A 20998-nucleotide genomic window follows, 5' to 3' on the forward strand; every position below is an offset into this window, starting at 1 on the left:
CTCTTCTTCATCTGATACTTGCCCTGTATATGTAGGACAATTTTTAAGACTGTGCTATTTGTGCAATTGTTTCACCCCCAGGGGAAAGCTTCCTTTCCTCTGTTCTTTCTCCAGAAATTTTGATCTGTTCTGTTTGTTTTTGCTTTGCCCATATGGCTTTTTACTCTCCTTTCATTGCCTCTAGCTGCTTTTACCTGGAGGGCAAGTTCTGAGAGGAGGGTCACCCCAGGGAGGACTTCCCCAAGTCAGTATTTCCCAGCCAAAACAGGCCAGGAGACCCATGAAGCAGGTGCAGACCAGCTCCTGGTTAGAGAGTCAGGAAAGATGCCAAAAAGCCATTTTGACAGCTTCCCAAATCTGTGCTTTTCTGGCCTGCCCAGCAGATGGCACTCTTGAGCAAACTTTTCCCCACAGCCCTAAAGGGACCCTGTATCTTTGAACTTCTACTGCCTTCACCCCTGTTCCACTAAGCTATGATCAGTACTCAGCTGTGCTCCCCCATGTTTGGGGGGAAGAGAGCTTCCTCGTCCCTTCTGTCTGCAGAAGACAGCAAGGAACCGAACCCAAAGTGTCTAGCCTCAAGTGTGGAGATTGGGTGCCGGCAGTCACAGGTGAGCACTTTACTCACAGTTCTGTACCACAGTATCTTACCCTCTTTGTCCCACTCTCCCTGTATTCTATACAGTGCTCCCCTGGCCTCCAGGGTCCCAGAACAGTTGTTTCAGACGGTTTCTGCCCATCCACTAGCTGTGTTTGGAGAAGGAGTGAGTACTGCAGCTCCCTACTCCACCATCTACAGAAGTTTTTCTTTAACTGGTTTCCTTTCTCATTCATTTTTATTTAAAAATCATTGACCCATACTCAATTATTCTTATTTGAAAATAAAGTTTTCAGTAATCATAAGTAGATAAATTGCAAAATGTCTCTCTTCTCCCTCTCATCTATTCAATTGCCCCTGAACATGTTTTAATTTTCAGTCAAATGACTCACTGTTTAAAATGGGGATATTAATTTGTTTATGCAGGAAAATTTCAATGTGATAGTTCTCCTTAGCAACAAGACATTATACCAATTTACTTTAATTCAACATGTGTCTTATGAGTAGCTAGTATACATATGGCTCTATGTTAGATGCTACGGGGAAACAAAACCAACAAGCATATGAGCATCTAGCCAGAGACTAGAAGGCATGAACAAAATTCATCCACTTATTAACTCACTGACAACATATACTGACTTCCTCCTATATTTCAAAACGGGGACAAAAAGTTGATTAAGGCAAGGGTCCTTCTCTCAAAAAATTCACACACTAATAGGATAATCACATAAAAATTATAATAAAGTGTGACATATATTATAAAAAGGGCAAATATAAGGGACAGGAGTTGCACAGAGGAGGTAGTAAGTAGCTCATTTTGAAGGAGTGGGTAAAGGTTTCACAGAGAGGATGATGAAACAGGGTCTTAAAACATGGGAAGGAATTCATGAGGCTGGTAAGGATGGGAAAGACATTCCAAGTAGAGTAAATATTACCTGAAAAGACACCAAATTGTGAAACATTAAGACACATTCAGGAACCTACAAGTTGTTTTGTATTGTTAGAGCTTAAATTGGGAAGAAGAAATTTCTGAATTTGAAAGATTTTCTGTGCTGCCATGCAAAGGAGCTTAAACTTTATTTTTTCTAAATCCTACAAGAAATGGCATGATTAAATTTGGATTCTAAACAGACCCTTCTGATGATCATGTGGCCAATTTATTAGAAAAGGCCACAGCTAGAGTCAGACTGGCTGTAGGAAGGCAGGATAATAATCCAGGTAAGAGAAACTTAGGATCTAAAATTAGGCAACACCCATGGAATGGAAAGTTTCAGGATGCTGTCATGGAGGTAAAGGTGACTTCCAGTGGTAAGTCAAAACTATGTCCTAGAGACTACAATGCTGTGGTACCTTATAAGGATCTTTGAATATTCTCCACCCACCACTTAAAAGACAAGGCGCAAAATTCATTTAGCACAATAAATCCTTTTCTATCTGTTAATTTCTTTCTAATTCTGATAAAAACAAGAAGCCCAACTCTTCACATTACTTATGCTGACGGCTGCTACTCTGAATGGTACAACATGGAGGAACAAGAAGGCACACATACCAAGGGGTTAGACCTCCCTGAATTCAAATCCCAGATCCAACATTCAACAGCTGTGACTGAGCTTATAGGAATGGAAATTTGCAATATCATCTAGTATACCCCAGAACTATCACATACATCCTGTCTGTGGAAAGTGTAGATTTGCCTCTAAACAAGTAACATTGCCTTGGAGTGAGGATACGTGGAAGGCCCATTTTACCTGGTCACACTGAATCTCTAAGGATTTCTCTAAGGAAAAAGAGAAACAAACCAGTGGAACTAGAAGCAGGAAGAATGAACAGTAGACACCATTCAAGCTGAAAGTCAATGACTTCTTAGAAGGAAACCCAATAATTCAGATTTCAACGGCTCACTTTGTTCACTTGGATGGGGATTCAGCATAAACACTAATCTCACAATGTAATGAGGCAAAGCCCATTTTCTGCCTATCCAGTGGAAAGTGAAATTGCAATCTGTCTCCGTTGTAAATCAGAATGCCTTTCTAACCTCTGTTGTTAATAATGAATGTATATTTCCCATTTCACCATCTCTTTAAAATTCACACATTAAAAGACTTATTTCTTTCAATATTCTGCTTTGCTCAAATTCATTTTCAAGACTTACCACACAGGCAACTGAGCCTCTTTTCTAAACAGATCAAATAAATTTTTTAATAAGTTATATAAACAATCTAGAAATCTGATCCTTAAAGCACCAGACAAATCCATTTTAATGTTTACATATATAACATTTGTTCAAAGAACAAATTCCTAGCTTTTATTTCCTGGCAACTTGTATTCTAGTATTTGTTTAGGGGCAGAAAAGAATAGAAAGGAAATCAAGATAGCCACTGAGAATATCTTTAACATAGTGTCATCATATTTCAGAAGTTGACAGACATGTTGACCTTGTTCTATTGGTCAATCTTGAAGTTTAATATAATTGATCTTCAACCTATAAGAAGGTGGATCATCTTACAAAAGTAATTTGCCTCGTCAGCACCTGTTCATCCTCAATGCCAGGGATTTTCCTTGGACTCAGAACAAATCAAAATAGTTCCTTATCAAGAAAAATTTGGAGGCCACCATCATAACCCCTGGTAAGTGTTGTTTGGAATAATTAAATAGTAAAAGATATTGCCTTTATCCTCAAGGAGCTTATAATCCTGTCATGAAGACAATACTAACACACATGAAAACTATGAGATAATAACTAAGGATTGAAATGAAAGATACAGATGGAAGAGTCTTAGGAGGGGAAAAGCCATTTATTGCTCTCCTCCTACATGTTATTGTGTTACAAATATTATCTCATCTAATCTGGCCAACAACCCAAAAAGGAAAATATTATAACCGTATAAAATGGGAAAACTTAGAAGAAAAATAGTTAGGGAAATTCTCTGAGGTGACCCAACTAATAAGAAGCAGAACCAGAATTCATGCCAAGTTTGTCTGGTCAAAGAGCCTATGCCTTTTTTTATATACCACATTGCCTCTCAGAAGGTTACAGTAGAAAGGAAGCTGAATTAAATCTCTTCAAATCTCCGCTAACACTATAGTTATACATCTCATATGATACTTTATAATTTCTACTTTACTTATGATAGTTACTAAAGAGAAAGCAGTTGGTTTATTGAAAGCAGCATACACTTTAGGGTCAGAGAGATCTGATTTCAAAATCTGTCTGCCTCTGATTTGTTGAAAGAATGTAGGAATGTCATTTAACCTCCAATAATACCTACCTCACAACATTGATATGAGGAATAAATGAAAATAATTCATTCACTCAACAATGTTGATTGAATACTTACTATCTTCCAAGCATTATTCTGGATGTTAGGGATACAATAGTGAACAAAACAGACAAAAATCTCTGCCTTCTTGATGCGTATATTGTCAATGAAGGAAACAGACAGTAAGCAAGTTAACAAATAAACAGATGGTATACAGTAAGCAGAAATAAGTTCTATGAGGAAAAATAAAGTAAGGTAGGGAGTTAGAGGGTACAGTGAATGCATTTGTTAAGCATGTAATGGGCACTAGTCACTGAACTAAATAATGGAGAAGCTAACATAAATCAATGTTTGTCTTCAAGGAGTTCATAGTCTAGCAGGGAGCTAGACCTATAGACTGTCATACACAGTGAGTATGCCAGGAATGATGTGTTCACGTACTGTGGGATCAGCTCAGCCAGGAGGAGAGAAGCTGAAGACTGTGATGATAACAATAAAAGGAAGAAAAAATAATAGACAACATTAGCTACCACTTTGTTCCAGACATTTTGCACACACTGTCTTTCAATCTTTACATCCTAGAGGTATAAACACTATTATTCCCATTTATCACGTGAGGAAACTGACACAGTGGCTTAAGTGACTTGCTAGCGATTGCACAGGACTAGAGGCTGGTATACAAACCCAAGCCTTTGGATCTTAGCCCCTGATTGCTCCACAAAACTACCTGGTTTGCCCTCCACATCAATCAGTATATAAATATCCATGGGATTTGAGGCAGAGAGAGCTGGTCTCAGAATCAGTCCGTTTCTACACGAGGTCCTTGTGTACAGGGTAATCTCAGCTCTGGTCTTCCTAAGCACCTGTTACTCTTCTCACCCACTGACGTCATGGCATTCTGTAGTCTTCTCCTAAGGCACCTTCCCACAGCTCTCTAGATGAGAAGAGTGCTTTCAAATCCACAAAGCATGGCAACTCTGTGAGGTAGGCAAGAAGATACTGCCATATCCATTTAACAGATAAGGAAACAGAAGCTCATGGAGGTTAAATGATTGCCTAGGAATCCACAGTGGTTTAAGTGGGCTAAACAAGGTTTAAAATATAGGCTTTTTGATTCCACATCTGTTATCCTTTCCACTACACCCACGTGAGGGAAAAAAAAGGCCAAATTCAGATAAAGGAAGTTCCTAATGTGCTCCCTTATCTGGACAGAGAAAAGAAAAACAGGCACAAAAAAAAAAAAAAAAAAAAGGAAATGGAGTCGGGTTTGGAAGAGATGTAATGAGAGACATCTCGATACTTCCTGGAACTCTCCATCAACACTCTGAGGATCTCTCTGCTTGGCTTTCCAGGATCACTTCTTCTATCTCACTTCATCAGCATGGGCTGGTCCCAAAATCCTCAGCCTGGGAGAACTTCCCACTTGAGCAGGGATTCAATCTAACCTAGCCTAAACCTAGAAGCCAAGAGTAAAATAAAAATTTTTCATCTGTGAAAAGAATTCATAGTGAGTACACATTCTATACTAGACACTGTGCCCTGGGGACAAAGATAAGAGTCAGGGTGAGTCCCTGCTCCAAAGCAGAGAGCAAGGTTGAAGGAAGAATAACAAGCACTCTACCAGCACAGATACAGGGAAGAATGAGATGAGGGCTCTGAGAGAACACCATGCAAGGTCTTCCATCAAGCAAAGCCTCAAGCCATCATCCTGCTTAGTGAACCAGGGAATGCTTGATTCCCAGCTGAGGAGTTAATGAGAAGTAACCTGATGTGCACACCCATTTGGTATAACATCAGTGGTTAAAAGTCTAGTCGGCATCCCAGCTGTGCACTTTCTAGATGTGTGAACATGAGCAAGTTACTTCAGCTGTACTTGTCTCAATTATTTCACTCATAAAATAGACGTAATAGTATCTATTTCATACAGATGTTGAAAAGATTAAGTAGAAGTAAATGATATCATGTTTAAATAAAGTGCTTTAGCATGCTGTCTGACTATATTAAGCCCTCAGTAAATAAGCCCTTTTTGTAAGATGGCTCACACAACAGTGTGGAGGATTGAAGGGTAAATAGCCTAAAGGCAAGAAAGCCAGCTGTAATGCTGAAGCAGAAAGTCTGATGAGAAATGGCAGGAGACTAAACAAGATGACAACTGCCTCCCGGTAGCTCCACATGAGACCTATGGGAGCTATAAAGACAGTGTATCCTAGGCTGAAATCATCTCTGCCTCACGGTCTACACTCCCTCTGGGAGTTCTTATCTTGGTGAATGGCCCCCCATCCACCAGCCACCCAAACCAGAAACCTGTAAGTCAACTCAGACTCTGCTTTCTCCTTATCTCCCTCACTGAACCATTAAGTCCTATAGAATCTACCTACCTACGTAGCATCTTCCTTTCCTCTTTATCTCACTCACACAGAATGTGTTATTACTGTATTGGTTTAGTCATCCATCAACTCTCATCTGGATTAAGGAACGGGTGATCCCACTGGTCATCCTGACTCCCTCCAGTTCTCAGCCCTTCAAATATAAACCTCTACAAAGGAGTCAGAGTGATCTTTCCAAAGCACAAATCTGATCATTTGCCTGCCTTTCTTAAAATATTTCAATTGCTCTCATTGCCTAGGATAAAGTCCTAACTACTTACAGTGGCCTTTGTGATCTGGTCCCTGCTTTACCCCACTCCACACGCCACAGCCGTGGTGAACTGCTGGTTTCCCCCAGGCCTGCCAGGCTATTCCACGCCTCTGTGCAGGCCCACGTCATATCCTCCAGCATTTCCCAAAGGCTGGTTTGCATCCCCGAAAAGATTCTATGAAGCAAATGACTTCTGATCAAATAAGGTTTTAGAAAACCACCCACCATCTTCTCCTGGAGATTCTTTAAGCTTTTAGATGTCCTATAATCAGCTAATCTATTTAACTTTGTTTAATCCTATGTTAAGGAATTTGGTAATGGAACATTTTTTCAGACAGAATTTCTTGGAATTTAAATGCTCCAGAAGTAGCATTTTGTGAAACATATCTTGAGAATCCCATTCCTATATATATGTGGTTATATGTGTGGTATTTAATTTTATTAAACGTAATTTTATTAATCTTTTTAATTTTATTAATTCCACATATAAATGGATTTTTCAAAACTGAACCAAGAAAAAGTTTATCAGATTTGGGTCTTACTAATGATAATAGTATGTCATTAAGATTGATGGATTAATAATTCTTTACTTCAGGGAAGCAGAGAAATACTCTTTGCTAAATATACACTCAAAACCTCTACTCCAAACTGAGAATTTACCTACTGTGCCATTTGTTTAAAATAATACCCCCATTAACTTCAATAAAACATTCAAAATCAAATCAAACCATTACCTGCTGCTGTTCTTTCAATAAATCATTTCATCTTTTATTTTGAAGAGTGGACAAGGCTATAAGTGAGATTGCTAACATCAGCAAAAGTAGGAGAAGCCAAACTCTGATATTATAACTGAATTTGAGTCAAAAAAGTATTGAAATATTGAGCCTCTCCAACTCAGCCTATTTCACATGGTCAGCACATTTTATTGTAGTGGGGACTCACAAATACTGAATGAAGAGCTACTAAAATACCCCTAATGTGGAAAAAGTGGGGATTTGAATCAGGGACTTAGGTTTAAAACCTAGCCTACTACTTGTGTGGTCCTCAATTGTTTTAATCTTTCTAAACTCAGTTTCCCCATATGTAAAATTGGGGGCAATAATATAAATATTATATATATAAGTATTATTAATATAAACTAATATAAATACTATATAAAATACATATAAATATATTAATATAAATATATAAAATATATATTTCAAGGGTTAAATAAGAACTGACATATGAAACACCTAGGATAGTGCTTGCTGCTTAATAAATACTAGTTTTCCTCCTTTTTTCCTCTACAAGCTATCTAAACTCTTCCCATTGATATTTACCCTGATCTTCATTCTATTATCACAACATCCTTATCTTTGCCCATCAACATATGCTTAATTTTGCCCTAAGTCATGAACCAGAGCTTAACAAACTGTATCCTGTGGACCAAATCTGGCTGGCCACCCTGCTTTATAAATAATTTTTGGAACACAGCCATGCCCATTTGTTTACGTATTGTCTACAGCTGCTTTCATGCTACAACAGATTTGAGTAGTTATGACAGAGACTTGTATGTAGGTTCTCTACTGCTGTTATAACAAATTATCATAAACTTAGTGGCGTAAAACAACACCCGGTATTACCTTATAGTTTTGTAGATTAGAAGTCCAAGGCAGGTCTCACTGGGTTAAAATCAAGGTATTGGCAGGGCTGTGTTCCTTTCTGGAGGCTCTAGGGAAGAGTCAGTTTTCTTGCCCTTTCCAGCGTCTAAGGCCACCCACATTCATCATCTTAGGGGCCTCTTTTTCCATCTTCAAAGCCAGCAAGAGTGGGACGGGTCCTTCCCACACTGTATCACTCTGATCTTCTCTTCTGCCTCCCTCTTCCACTTTTAAAAACACTTGTGACTACATTAGGCCCACTCAATAAACCAGAATAATATCCCTATTTCAAGGTCAGTTTAAAGGTCCAAATCCCCTGCTATTTGGTGGGGGGGGGGGGGGTTGTGAATCCTGATAACTGCTCTTCCCCATCCCTTCTGCCTCAGATGGTGGTGTGTGGGGAAGTGCAGAATTGTCTGTAATTCCTGAGTTGGAAAAGTGATGTGTTAAGGAGAAAGTGCCCACCTCTGCTCACTAGGGAGTTTGACCAGGTCAGACCCCATCCTGGGTTTGGGCTGATCCAGTTAAACTACGCGGGAGTCCTGACCTCTGGCCCAGACTCCACTCTGCCATCTCCAACAGATCTGAGGCTGTGGGAGGCAGGGCTGGCCTGGAGGACATAGCATCTTCAGCCTGCAAGTGTCATGAACAATCCCCAGGCATGGCTATCGGGTCCTGGGTGGTAACCTGACCCAGGCCATGGGCATAGTTTGATTTATAACTTTTAAACATTTAGATATATGATGTGTGAGCCTCCATTTGTATCCTTGACCTGAACATCTTGCCCTACAAAAGTTAGAGGGTCTGTTAATATATTCCTCCCTGTCTTGGCTGCACTCTGAGGAGTCGATTTTGGGTCATCAAGGACTATACCTCTGAAACAAGGAGGAAGCAATGTCTGTGAGATCCTGAAGCATTTTCCTTTGTTTAATAGCAATAAAGTTCCTCTTGGGTAAGTGACAGATTCAAATTGTTACTTTTGCTACCTGTAAGTAGAAATGTGAATTCACATCACCTGGAGAGGAAAGAATAAGTCAAATACTAAGAGTAAACTCTTATTCCATACAGCCAGGCTACAAATGTATACTGAAAAGATATGTACAACAATTTCTATGTTCAAAAATTTATTGTCTTTTTGTATCCACTAGGAGCTTTAAGAGAAGTAACAAAGGATATTGTATATCAAGCATAAAAACAAATGTTTATCCAATTGAAGGTGGACAGTAGGAAATAAACAAAAATCAATATGTTTAAAATAAAAAGCTGCCTTGCAGTTTTAGGTGAGTCTTTAGCTATCAATTAAGTGCTTGATCAATGCAGCAAGATTGAGGTAGCTTAACTGAAGAAAATTAGCCCTTAAGAAGCTCACCTCTGCCAAGAAATCCTGCTGACAGTAAGGTTAATGACCCTTCAAGCTGCAACTGCCTCCATAGGTTCAGGAAGGAAATCAGAGTGGAAACACATATGAGGATGTCACAGAAAAATGACATCTGAAAATTGAAATGCCTCATTCCTCCTAGGTCCTAATGGTGGGTCGGCCAACAGACATAGAGCACTTTTAGGAGGGGATGGGAACTTGAGAAAATTTTTTCAAAATACTTTCACACTGTAGAAATGTATTTCATTCCCTATTAGAGAGTTTAAAGGATTATTTGGGGTTATGCTATCTATTTTGCTCAATTCAGCAAGTGTTTTTATTCAATACCAACCAAGTTGACTAGATAATGTGTTGGACTCTGGTTTCAAAGATGAATAACATAAGCCTCTGTCATCAAGGAATTCATCGTCTAGTAGGAGAAGCAGATAAGTCCACGTGGAATGAGGGAAAGCTGATGCAATCCAAAATCAGGTCACTTGACCTAATCCGGGTTCTTTGTCATCTGAATAGAAATTAATCCAGGGTTGAGTTTGATATTGTTGGTGAAGTAGGATAAACTGACCACTCCTCTTTTCTACCACTCACCTACTCAGCTTTCATTAGGAGACTCAAATCAAAAATTTAATCAGAGCCAGCAAATCTAAGCTGGAATCATTTCCCATCTCCCTCAAGGTTGCAGAGAGAATGTCCATTAGCAGTGAGTCAGGACGGGAAAGAAAAGCCAAGTGATTCTCAGCCAAGTAATCAAGTAGTCTATAATTCATGAAATCAAGATAAAACCCTGCTAAAAGGAGAAATATCCTTTCTTCAATATAGGATTACACTGCACAGTCTGTGGGGAAAAAAAAAAAGATTTATATTTTCAGGGCCTGCATACTTCATGAGTAACTTAGTAAAGAGAATTAACTAGCCCAACGTTCCCAGTAGTTGAGAGGCTAAGAGGGACCTGTATTCATGTTTATTTGGAAGACCACAGCCTACCTCCACTCCGGACCAGGATCACTAGCATCAGTATGCATCCAGCTGTAGCCTCAGGAATGGCTCCAATTTGCAAGCTACAAGAAAACAAAAATTTGCAAGATCCAAGGGTTAACACATCATCCTTTTTATGGTATAGGCAGAGATTTCTGAGGGAGGAGGATGGGGTCACAAACCCAAGCAACCTGAAAAGGGGCTGCATAAGAGCAGAGTGCCCTGGGAAGAAAGAGTTATTTCAGGAGTACCTAGGAAAAAGATGCTTACCAATGTCCACACCCAGAAGGGCTCCTTTGGGCAGAAGAAGGGATAACTAAGTCATCTGGAATTTCAGTCTTTATTCTCCCTTCTCTGTGATATGTTTCTGAGATCTGCTTTATTCTTTACTAAGGAATCTGGCATGAGAACTTGAAGTCCTGGGTGCTTAGAATGGTGTCAGTAGATGGGGCAGGTTTGCCTGTGAAGGAAATGCAATCCTCTGCATTACCTTGTGAGCTTGGCAGTACCGGAGCTTGAGGGGCATTGACCCTTATGGGTGGACCAGTATATGAGGTCATTTGGGTCAACACATCAGCAAAGAGACCTGAGTACAATGGAAAAGACCAGAAGTTTTCTGAAGAATCCCCCTTCACAGCTGAAAAAGTGAGGGTAGATTCATCAATGCTACATTAGATTTATGCAAAATAGTAAATATAACAAATACTAATGAAAACTTTTTTCACATTTCAGTTATCCAACATTATTGGATCCTGGGACACTAACAAGAAAACTCTGGTCATGAACAACTCTGTGTTTGATCTCAGAGGATCAGGTCATAATCAGAAACAAATTGAGAGCTGATCAGTTATCTGGAGATATCTGTTGAGCACCTTTAAGACTGAGTTCACCCATCACCATTTATGAGGTCTTCCCCACCCCATCTCAATCAGGGATCCATGGGCCAGTCTATCTGTTCTCATAGCAACATGCACCATTCTCAATTGTAAAATACTACGCATTGCTCTGTTGACTGTTTTCTGGTCTGCCCTGGACTCAAGGCTTCGGTCTCCTTCAGAAAATAATTTGGTCTTGCTCTTCTCTGTATCTCCAGCATAACTGATGATAAAATTTTAGAGGACCTTGAATAGTCTTCAACAGGTTAACAAAGGTAGCAGGAGTCACCATTTTGCTCATTGCCCCTTTTCTGACTTCAGCAATATTCCACAGAGATGCTATGTGTCCCTGTTCCTGTTCAGGATCCACAGCTGGTCCTGACCAAGTGCCTTCATAGCTAGTCTACAACAGATGCTAGTTCCTGCTGTTCATTCCCAGTGGGGATATAGCAACGTTGGCAGATACATTTCCAGAACCTGGCAGGACTAATGCCATCTTTGCTCAGTGAGCTTACATTCTAAGCTCTTTGAGGATAAGGATTTGCTTTTTATATTTCCATCCCTAGAATCTAACAAATAATAAGCACTTGGTACATATTTTCTGGCTAAATAGCACCACTGCTGATACTCTAGTTTATTTTCACTTGCATTTCTTTATCTCTCATGGAACTTACCACTCCAGAGAGGTAAACCAACTTGCCTGTGATCCTTCAGCCAGTAAGTTGCAGTTTGGGAATATGTTAATCCTATGTCTATGTGAGCCAGAGACCAGGGTCATCCCTCTGCTATGTTATGCTGCTTTTCACACAGTAATTACACTGACCAGGTCCTGCCAAAACTGACTGCAAAGGAATAATGGAAAAGTTGGAATTGCAGGCAATAAGCAAGGCAGTATGGAAGAAACGTTTAGAGGACATTCTCAGGTACTTGTGCCATAATAATAGCAAGCTTTCTACATTGCATATTGAACTTAGTCTATTCCAGATTCTGTATTATGTAGTCTATACGTATTGATCAATTTAATATCCACAGGAGTGAGACAGGTAGTATTATTCCTATTTTATAGCTATGGAAACTGGGATTCAAAGACGTAGACTGCCAAGGGCAAAAAGTTGTCAGAATTGCTGTAACTGTGATTGTTGAAAACCAAGTCTGTTTAACTCTTTACAGCCCTCAAACAAGGTCTAAGTAGACAAAAAATTCACCTTTCTGGGAATCAATATAAAGTTTCATGTTATTTATGGTATCACCTAATGTCAAACAGAACCAATAATTAAATGCACAGATTATCTTCAATTGGGAGGAATGACAAATGCATGTTAGAGAGGTTTAAAATGCTAGCTTTGTCCTAACTAATAAAATGCCAACAAATTCACTGGCACAGTAATAACTGAATTTCTTAGAGTTTGAAAGGTGTGGCAGATCAGGGGGTAGCAAAATGAGATTTTTATTTCAAAAACATTGCTCTGGATGCTACATGGAGAACTACTTAGGGGCAGAATGAATGCAGGTAGTCTAGTTGGAAGGCTGTTGCAGTAATCCCTATGAAAGTTGTTAGCATCCTAGACTAGGGCATTAAGTTTGGATTTGATAGTAAGGCTATATACTAAAAGCCCATCCCCGACCTATCCTGGGAAATGGCCAAGAGAAGATACTATGTGAAAAAAAAAAAAAATGTTTTTTCTTTCCAATATCTTCTTGAAAAAAAGATACCTGAAAAACATTTGGAACTCCATTTAAAAAGAAGACTCCCAAACCATCAATTTTTGGCAGGAAAGAAGCACTTGGGAGAGAAACTTACTGGGGGGCCCTAAATACAGTGGAAAGCAAGCAAGAGTTATCTATGCCATCAAAATGCAACACAGAGAGCTAAGTCTGAGTACCATGGGAAGGACCGTAGCCATCACAGTACAAAAAAAATGGTAGGTATGAGAGCAAAGCCAACACAACCATACCAGCAGTCATATTTATCTTATCCCAAGAATTTTTGCATAAAATAATTTGGGAATAGTTATGAGGAATTCCAGTCTTATAGTTTATGTTAAATTGAAATCAACAAGAATTTAAGAACCCATTATGTTCCAGGGAAGAATGCAAAGATGCAAAAATGAGTAAAATACAGTTCTGACCCTACACTCACTCAAAACATAAAGGGGAAGCATGGATATTAACTGGTAATTATGATAATAGCAGCTATAATTTGTGGGGCAACTAGCATATGTCAGACACTGTGCCAGATGCATCCACATATTATTTACTCTCGTAATACTTATGCAACTCTGAGAAGCAGATATAATTACTCCCATTTTTATGACTGGGGAAATTCAGGTTCAGAGAGTTTATATAGCTTGCCCAATATCATATATTCAGATGACAAAAAAAGCCTCTTTGACTACAAAGCTCACATTCTTTCTGTTCTGCAATGTAGTCTTTCCAAAATATATAAGACAGGGAGTGATACAAGCTAAGTACAAGAACAAGCTAGCCAGTGATACCTTGAGAGTCTCTGGGACACCAGCTAGATTGGTGGAAAAAAAAAAAAAAAGATGGAGTTCTAAGGCTTTTTTTTTTTGTCCATTTTTTAATTGCGAACGTTAACGTATATACGTAACAGTGATATCTTTCAGTGTACAATTTCACAAGTAGAGAGGAAATCTCAAAGAATGTCATGGGTCACAGTTCACAACTTCAGCCATTTCCATTATTGTAAAATATAACATACATACAAAAGGTGTCATCTCTCGATGTACAGCTCAACAAGCAGTCATATAGGTAATTTCAAAAATTCTTACAGGTTGCAGTTCCCCAATTTCTGTTCTTTCCTTATGCAATACAAGGTATATACAAAAGGCAAAGACCTTCAAGGCACAATTCAATGAGCAACTATAGAGCAAATCCCAACGGATGCTATAGGCTACAGTTCCACCATATCATTTACCTCCTTCCAGTCACTATACTGCACTTTTTTTTTAATTCAGTTTTATTGAGACATATTCACATAGCATATAATCATCCATGGTGTACAATCAACTGCTCAAAGTACCATCTTACAGTTGTGCATTCATCACCCCAATCTATTTTTGAACATTTTCCTTACACCAGAAAGAATCAGAATAAGAATAAAAAATAAAAATTAAAAAAAAAAAGATCCCCTCCCTCATCCCACCCTATTTTTCATTTAGGCTTTGTCCCCATTATTCTACTCATCCATCCATACACTGGATAAAGGGAGTGCCATCCACAGGGTTTTCACAATCACACTGTCACCCCTTGCAAGCTACATTGTTATACAATTGTCTTCAAGAGTCAAGGCTACTGGGTTGGAGTTTGGTAGTTTCAGGTATTTACTTCTAGCTATTCCAATATCTTAAAACCTAAAAAGTGTTATCAATATAGCACGTAAGAATGTCCACCAGAGTGACCTCTCAACTCCATCTGAAATCTCTCAGCCACTGAAGCTTTATTTCATTTCATTTCATATCCCTCTTTTGGTCAATAAGGTGTTCTCAATCCCATGATGCCGGGTCCAGATTCATCCCTGGGAGTCATATCCTGTATTGCCAGGGGGATTTACACCCCTAGGAGTCAGGTCCCACATAGAGGGGAGGGCAACGAGTTTAACCACCAAGGTGGCTTAGTTAGAGAGAGAGGGCCACATCTGAGCAACAAAGAGGCACTCGGGGAGACTCTTAGGCACAATTATAAGCAGGGTTAGCCTCTCCTTGCAGCAACAAGCTTCATAGGGGCCAGCCCCAAGACAGAGGGCTCAGTATATCAAGCCTTCAGTCCCCAATGTTTCTGAGAACATCAGCAACAATCCAGGTGAAGAAGTCCAACACCTCTGCATCCTCCCCCAGCTCTTCAGGGGGGCCCCAAATATATATTTTTATTCTCCACCCAAATTACTTTAGGGTATGTTGCTATTTCATTCTAATCTATACAGACCTACCATAGCTCACTTCCTATTCAAAGTTCCATGTAATTGTAGTGTTTGAACAAACTGACTGTAGAAGTTACATTGTTTAGAAAATATAGCTCCTACACCAAATAAACATCTCTTCCCTTGGTCTCACATGGAAGTTGAAGTTTGAACACAGTCAGTTTCAACCTTTCCCCTTTGCCCCAATTTGCTCTATTCTTAACCAGATCTGCTTTATTCATATCTCTAATTGAAGTCTGGGCTCTGTTTCAGCTTTTTTTTTAACAGTTGCAGTATGCGTAAATACTGATGTTCATATCTGCCAAGCTCTAGCTCTCAGTTTCAGGTGTCACACAGATACCCAATGTTCTAGAGACCAATCAGGTAATACGTTAAGGGATCAACATCTCAGAGTTTGGAGATAGTCATTACAATTCAGGAAACAGATTTGACTGCTGTAAGAGTTTACAATCCAGGGACCACCACAATAATCATTTACCTGCTAGGCTGTGCTCTAAGATCCAACTCTGAGTCCACACATTGTGGTCAGTCCATACTGGTGAGGCATCATAGTGTTTGCCTTGGTTTCTGGCATACTTCATTCAACATGCTGTGTATAGGATCCATTCACCTCGTTGTGTGTCTCACAGCTTCACTCCTTCTCATAGTTGCTCAATATTCCATTGTATGCATACACCACAGTTCACCATTCTGTTCCTCAGTCAGCGTACCCTTAGGCCACCTCCACCCATTGTAAATCATGAACATTGCCTCCATGAGCACCAGTGTGCAAATGTCCACCTATGTCTCCCCTCCTGGATCCTCCAAATACACACCCCACATGAGGTCACAGGACCCCATGGCCCCACATACTCAGCTTCGTGTGGAGCCATCACAGTGACCTCCAGAAAGACTACACCATTCTGCCGCCTCATCAACAGTAGATAGGTACATCCCTGTCTCCATGTTTTCTCCAGAACTTTTACCTCTATTTATATTTTTTCCTACAAACTTATAGAGATATGTTCACATAACATATATCTATCCACAGTGTATAATCAGTTGTTCATGGCATCATCACATGGCTGTACATTTATCACCACAGTCAGCACTTGAATATATTGATTATTATGAAAAAGTGTGTGTGTGGTTTTTTTTTTTTTTGGTGAATAATAAAAAAGATAATAGAAAGAAAAATAAAAATGTCATACAAGACAATACAATAGTAAGGGAAAAAAACAATACCACTAGAAAGAATCCCATTTCCCTCCCTTATATCCCCCCTCATACGTATTTAACTTTGGTTTATTGCTCTAAGGCTTTTTTTAAAGAAGGAGTTCTACAGTTGCTTCCTGCTGAGAACTGATGCAAAGTGGTCTGAAACTGAAAGAAGATGAGGATGAGCCCTGACTTGAAGATTTCCAAGAATCAAAGCTAAAAGGCCGATTATGTCCACAAGTCCAAAGGACAAAAATGGCATTAAGATTGGAAGACAAATCCGAAAGGGGGAAGTATCAGTTCATCACCTAGAATGGAGCAGAAAGGCAAACACTGAATATCTTCAGTTTCCTTACTTATAAAATAGAGGAAACACCTCCTAATGGGTTGTTGTGAGACTCAAACAAATAAATGGATGGGTATACCCATCATAAACAGTAAAGTTGTCTATAAGCATTGGAAATCATTCATTTCATGAGGCAGTTTGTGGTAGGCATAACTCTAAAGACATCCTTCCAAGATTCTCACCCCCTGATTTTCTAGGTACTGCTGTGAAGGAACTTTGAAGGTGGAATTAAGATTTCTTACTAATCTGAATACTTTAAAATAGGGGCATTATCCCAGATTATCTGGCTAGGTCCAAAGTAATCACATGAGCCCTTAAAAGCCAAAGAGGAAGGCAGAAGAAAGAGAAATCAAATAGAAGAAGGCAGGAGAGATCATACAGAAAAAGAGGTGAGAGAGATTCAAAGCATGAGAAACACTTGCTCTGTCATTGCAGGTTTGAAGATGGAGGAAAGGGGCCAAAAACCAAGGAAGAGTTTAGCAGCAGATTTTACATAGCTGAAGAATGAAATTCTGTATTGGAAGACAGATCAAGAGAAATTATCTAAAATGTAGCACAAAGAGACAAAGGATATGAAAGACAGGTTGGAAACACTGACAATAGAGAAGGTCTAAACTCTATAAGAATTAGAAAGAAACAATATTTAAGGAAGTAATTGCTGAGAACTTTCCAGAATAGATGAAAGACATCATTCCACAGAGTCAAGATGCCCAGCAAATCCCAGGAGTTTCCTTTCATAAAACCATAAAAAGAAAAACTATAAAAGAAAAGAATTGACTGGACATCATCAAAATTAAAAACATGTGCTCTTAAAAAGACATTTTTTTAAGAAGATGAAAATGCAAGACTGGGAGAATATATTTGCAAAATATATCTGATAAAGGACTTATACAGACAATATATAAGATAACACAACTCAATAATAAGAAGGCAAACAACCAGATTTTTCAATAGGCAAAATATTTCAACAAAGAAGATATACAAAAGAGAAATACATACATGAAAAGATGTTCAACAATGTTAGTCATTAGGGAAATGCAAATAAACACCACAATGAAATATTACGATGTACCACTAAAATGGCTAAAACCACCATGAGATATTTCTACACACCAACTAGAAGGGCTAGAATTTAAGCGGTCACAGAATACCAAGTGTCAACAAGGATACAGAACAAGTGAATTGTCATATAGTGTCAGCCGTGATGCAAAACGAGACAGTCACTTTGGGAAAAAGTAAACATACATTTACCATACAACCCAGCAATCCCACTTCTAAGTATTTTTGCAAGAGAAATGAATACATATGTCTCCACAAATATTTGAATGTGAATTTTTTATAGCAGCTGTATTTATGATAGCCCCAAACTGGAAACAAACCAAATGTCTATCAACTGGTAAATGGATAAAGCACATTGCAGTATATCCATACAGTGGAATATTACTCACCAATAGAAACAAACAAACCACTGATAAACCAAACAACATGGATGAATCTCAGCAGCATTGTGTTACATGAAATGATCCAGGTACAAAAAACTAATTCAGAAAAGGCAAAATTATGTGAAACAAAGCAGATGAGTGGTTGCCAGGGGCAGGTTATGGTTGTCGGGAGTGGGATAGGCTGTAAAAGGGCTCAAGGGAACTTTTTTGGGGTGATGAAAATGTTCTATATCTTGATTGTAGTGATGAATACACACTGCATACTTTGTCAAAACTCAGAGAATTATAAACTTACAACTGGTGAATTTTATAGTGTATAAATTATACCTCATTAAAGCTATCTTTTATAAATCAATCATACTTCTATTTATCGCAATATTTTATATGTGAAATTTTAAAGAGGTTACCATTTATAATTCCATCAAAAAAAATCCTGAAGTGCTTAAAAATAAATCTAAAAATAAATAAATAAATAAATCTAACAAAATATATGAAAGACCTCAACAGACAAAATTATACAACTATGTTCAGAGACAATGAAGAGCATCTAAATAAATGAAGCAACATTTCATGTTTATATTTTGGGGTTAAAAAAAAGCCAAGGAATGTGGCTAGCCTCTAGAAGCTGAGAATAACCCCTAGCCAACAGGTAGCAAGTAAATGACTACCTCAGTCCTACAACTACATGGAACTGAATTCCACCAAACTGAGTGAGCTTGGGGAAAACTTTCATCCCCAGAGCCCTGCCTTGATTTTGGCCTTCTGAGACTCTGAGCAAGGAATCCACTGAGCCTTGTTGTACCTGGATTTCTGACTTACAGAAACTGAAATAATAGCCTGCTATGTTTGTGCTAATTTATCACAGCAACAATGAAAAAATAATGGAAAATTAATCCACACAGCTAGCTCCTTATCCAGACAATGTCCTCTGATTATTTTCACCCAGACACTTCCCCTAACAAATTCTAGCATTTGCAGTCCAGAAATTGGCCATCAACAATATTAATTTCATCTGCCAATTTGTACAGACATAGGTCTAGACATAAATGAATGAAGTATGAGACTGATTGTCTACATTGGCAATTAGATGGACATTGAACATTAGAACTGCAAATAGTGTTATTTTATAAAAATATTAATAAGAATTATATTTTCAAAAAAATTAAATTAAAAATTCCACCTTTATTTAAACAATTTTGATTAATACTCCCAATTGTTCCTCAATATCCTGTACTACTCTTGTGAATATCATGCTGGTTTATGAGAACCTCTGGAACCACATATTAGAAAACAAAGAGAAGGGAGGAAATGGATGCTGAGCAATACATTGTTAGGTAAGAATCTATTGTACTCATGCTACCTGAGACAAAAGATTTGACAAAGCTTACCTGAAGCATGGACTACACAAATCCTCCTTGCATTCAAAAGAAGTATCCATCTCTGACACAAGTTGAGGCAAGCCCACAGAACGTCAAGGCTCTCAGACACAGCTGCCTTGTATTTTGAGGAAACAAGGCAGGAGATATGGAGAAGTATTTCTCTGGGGCCTGAATGGTGGTACTCACAAGAGATGATGTTTGGGATAACGGGGCATAATGTGCCAGTGCCAAACACTGAATTCCAGGTGAAAGAGGCATCCATGTGTTCTTTAATAAGTTTTATTTTGGTGTATTTTTCATCTGTGGGGGTCCAATAAGTTACAGGACCTTGTACAGGGACCCTTCTTGCCCCTGTTTAAGAAGGATACCCCTCCTAAAGATTTTAGTTGAATATCAAAGATGCTACTTCCCTTGACTATCTTCCTGAAGAGCATGCCATTGTCAAAGTTAGATAAATACTGTTTTAGTTTGCTGAAGTCGCGGAACTGCAATATACCAGAAATGGGTTGGCTTTTACAATGGGGATTTATTAACTTACAAGCTTACAATTCTGAGGCCATGAAAACGTCCAAATCAAGGCATCATCCTGACAATGCTTTCTCCCCAAAGACCAGCTACCAGCGATCCTGAGCTCCTCTGTCACATGGTCAGCATCTGCTGCTCCTTTTCTCCCGGATTTTGTTGCTTTCAGCTTCTGGCTGCTTCTCTCAGTTTCTCTGTCTTTTCTCGCTGTCTTCTGTGTCTCTTAGCTTCTGTGTGTCTGTCTGAACTTCATGTCTTAGAGAAGACTCCAGTGAGAGGATTAAGACCCACCTGGGGCATGCCTCAACTGAAATAACAGAATCAAAATGACGTCCCACCTACAATAGGTTTACACCCATGGAAATAGATTAGCTTTAAAAACATGATCTTTTCTGGAGTACATACAGCTTCAACCCATCACAGGCACCTTTGCTGTGATATGTAATGCAGATTTAAATTTGTTCTCTTGAGAGAAATACACACACATTCTGTGCAGATTCTTCATTCACAAAATCAAAATATGTTCATTGGTTTTCTCCTAATTTAATCAGAGTTTGCATCATTTTGTGGCATCAAGAGGTGATGCACTATCGATCAATGAAGGCCAACTTCAATACCCCTTCTAGTGCCTAACTACAACTAGGACTTGTGGCTAGAAAAAAAAGCTTATGTTCATAGCAGAATCAAAACACTTGAATAAAAGATTCATTAGAGAAATGTGTCTTCAGATTGATGATAAATGTTTCACACATCACTTTTATTGCCAGATTCAAATGATTACCAGATGGTTTTAGCAATTAATTTGCATT

General features: G+C 38.7%; 1 pseudogene; it reads left to right on the forward strand.

Moving 5' to 3' along the window:
* Positions 1-473: 473 nt before the first annotated feature.
* The window catches only part of LOC119537224, a 71678-nt pseudogene continuing 51153 nt past the window's right edge, over positions 474-20998 (forward strand).

Source organism: Choloepus didactylus, chromosome 6 (assembly GCF_015220235.1).
Source record: "Choloepus didactylus isolate mChoDid1 chromosome 6, mChoDid1.pri, whole genome shotgun sequence".
NCBI classification, from domain to species: domain Eukaryota; kingdom Metazoa; phylum Chordata; class Mammalia; order Pilosa; family Megalonychidae; genus Choloepus; species Choloepus didactylus.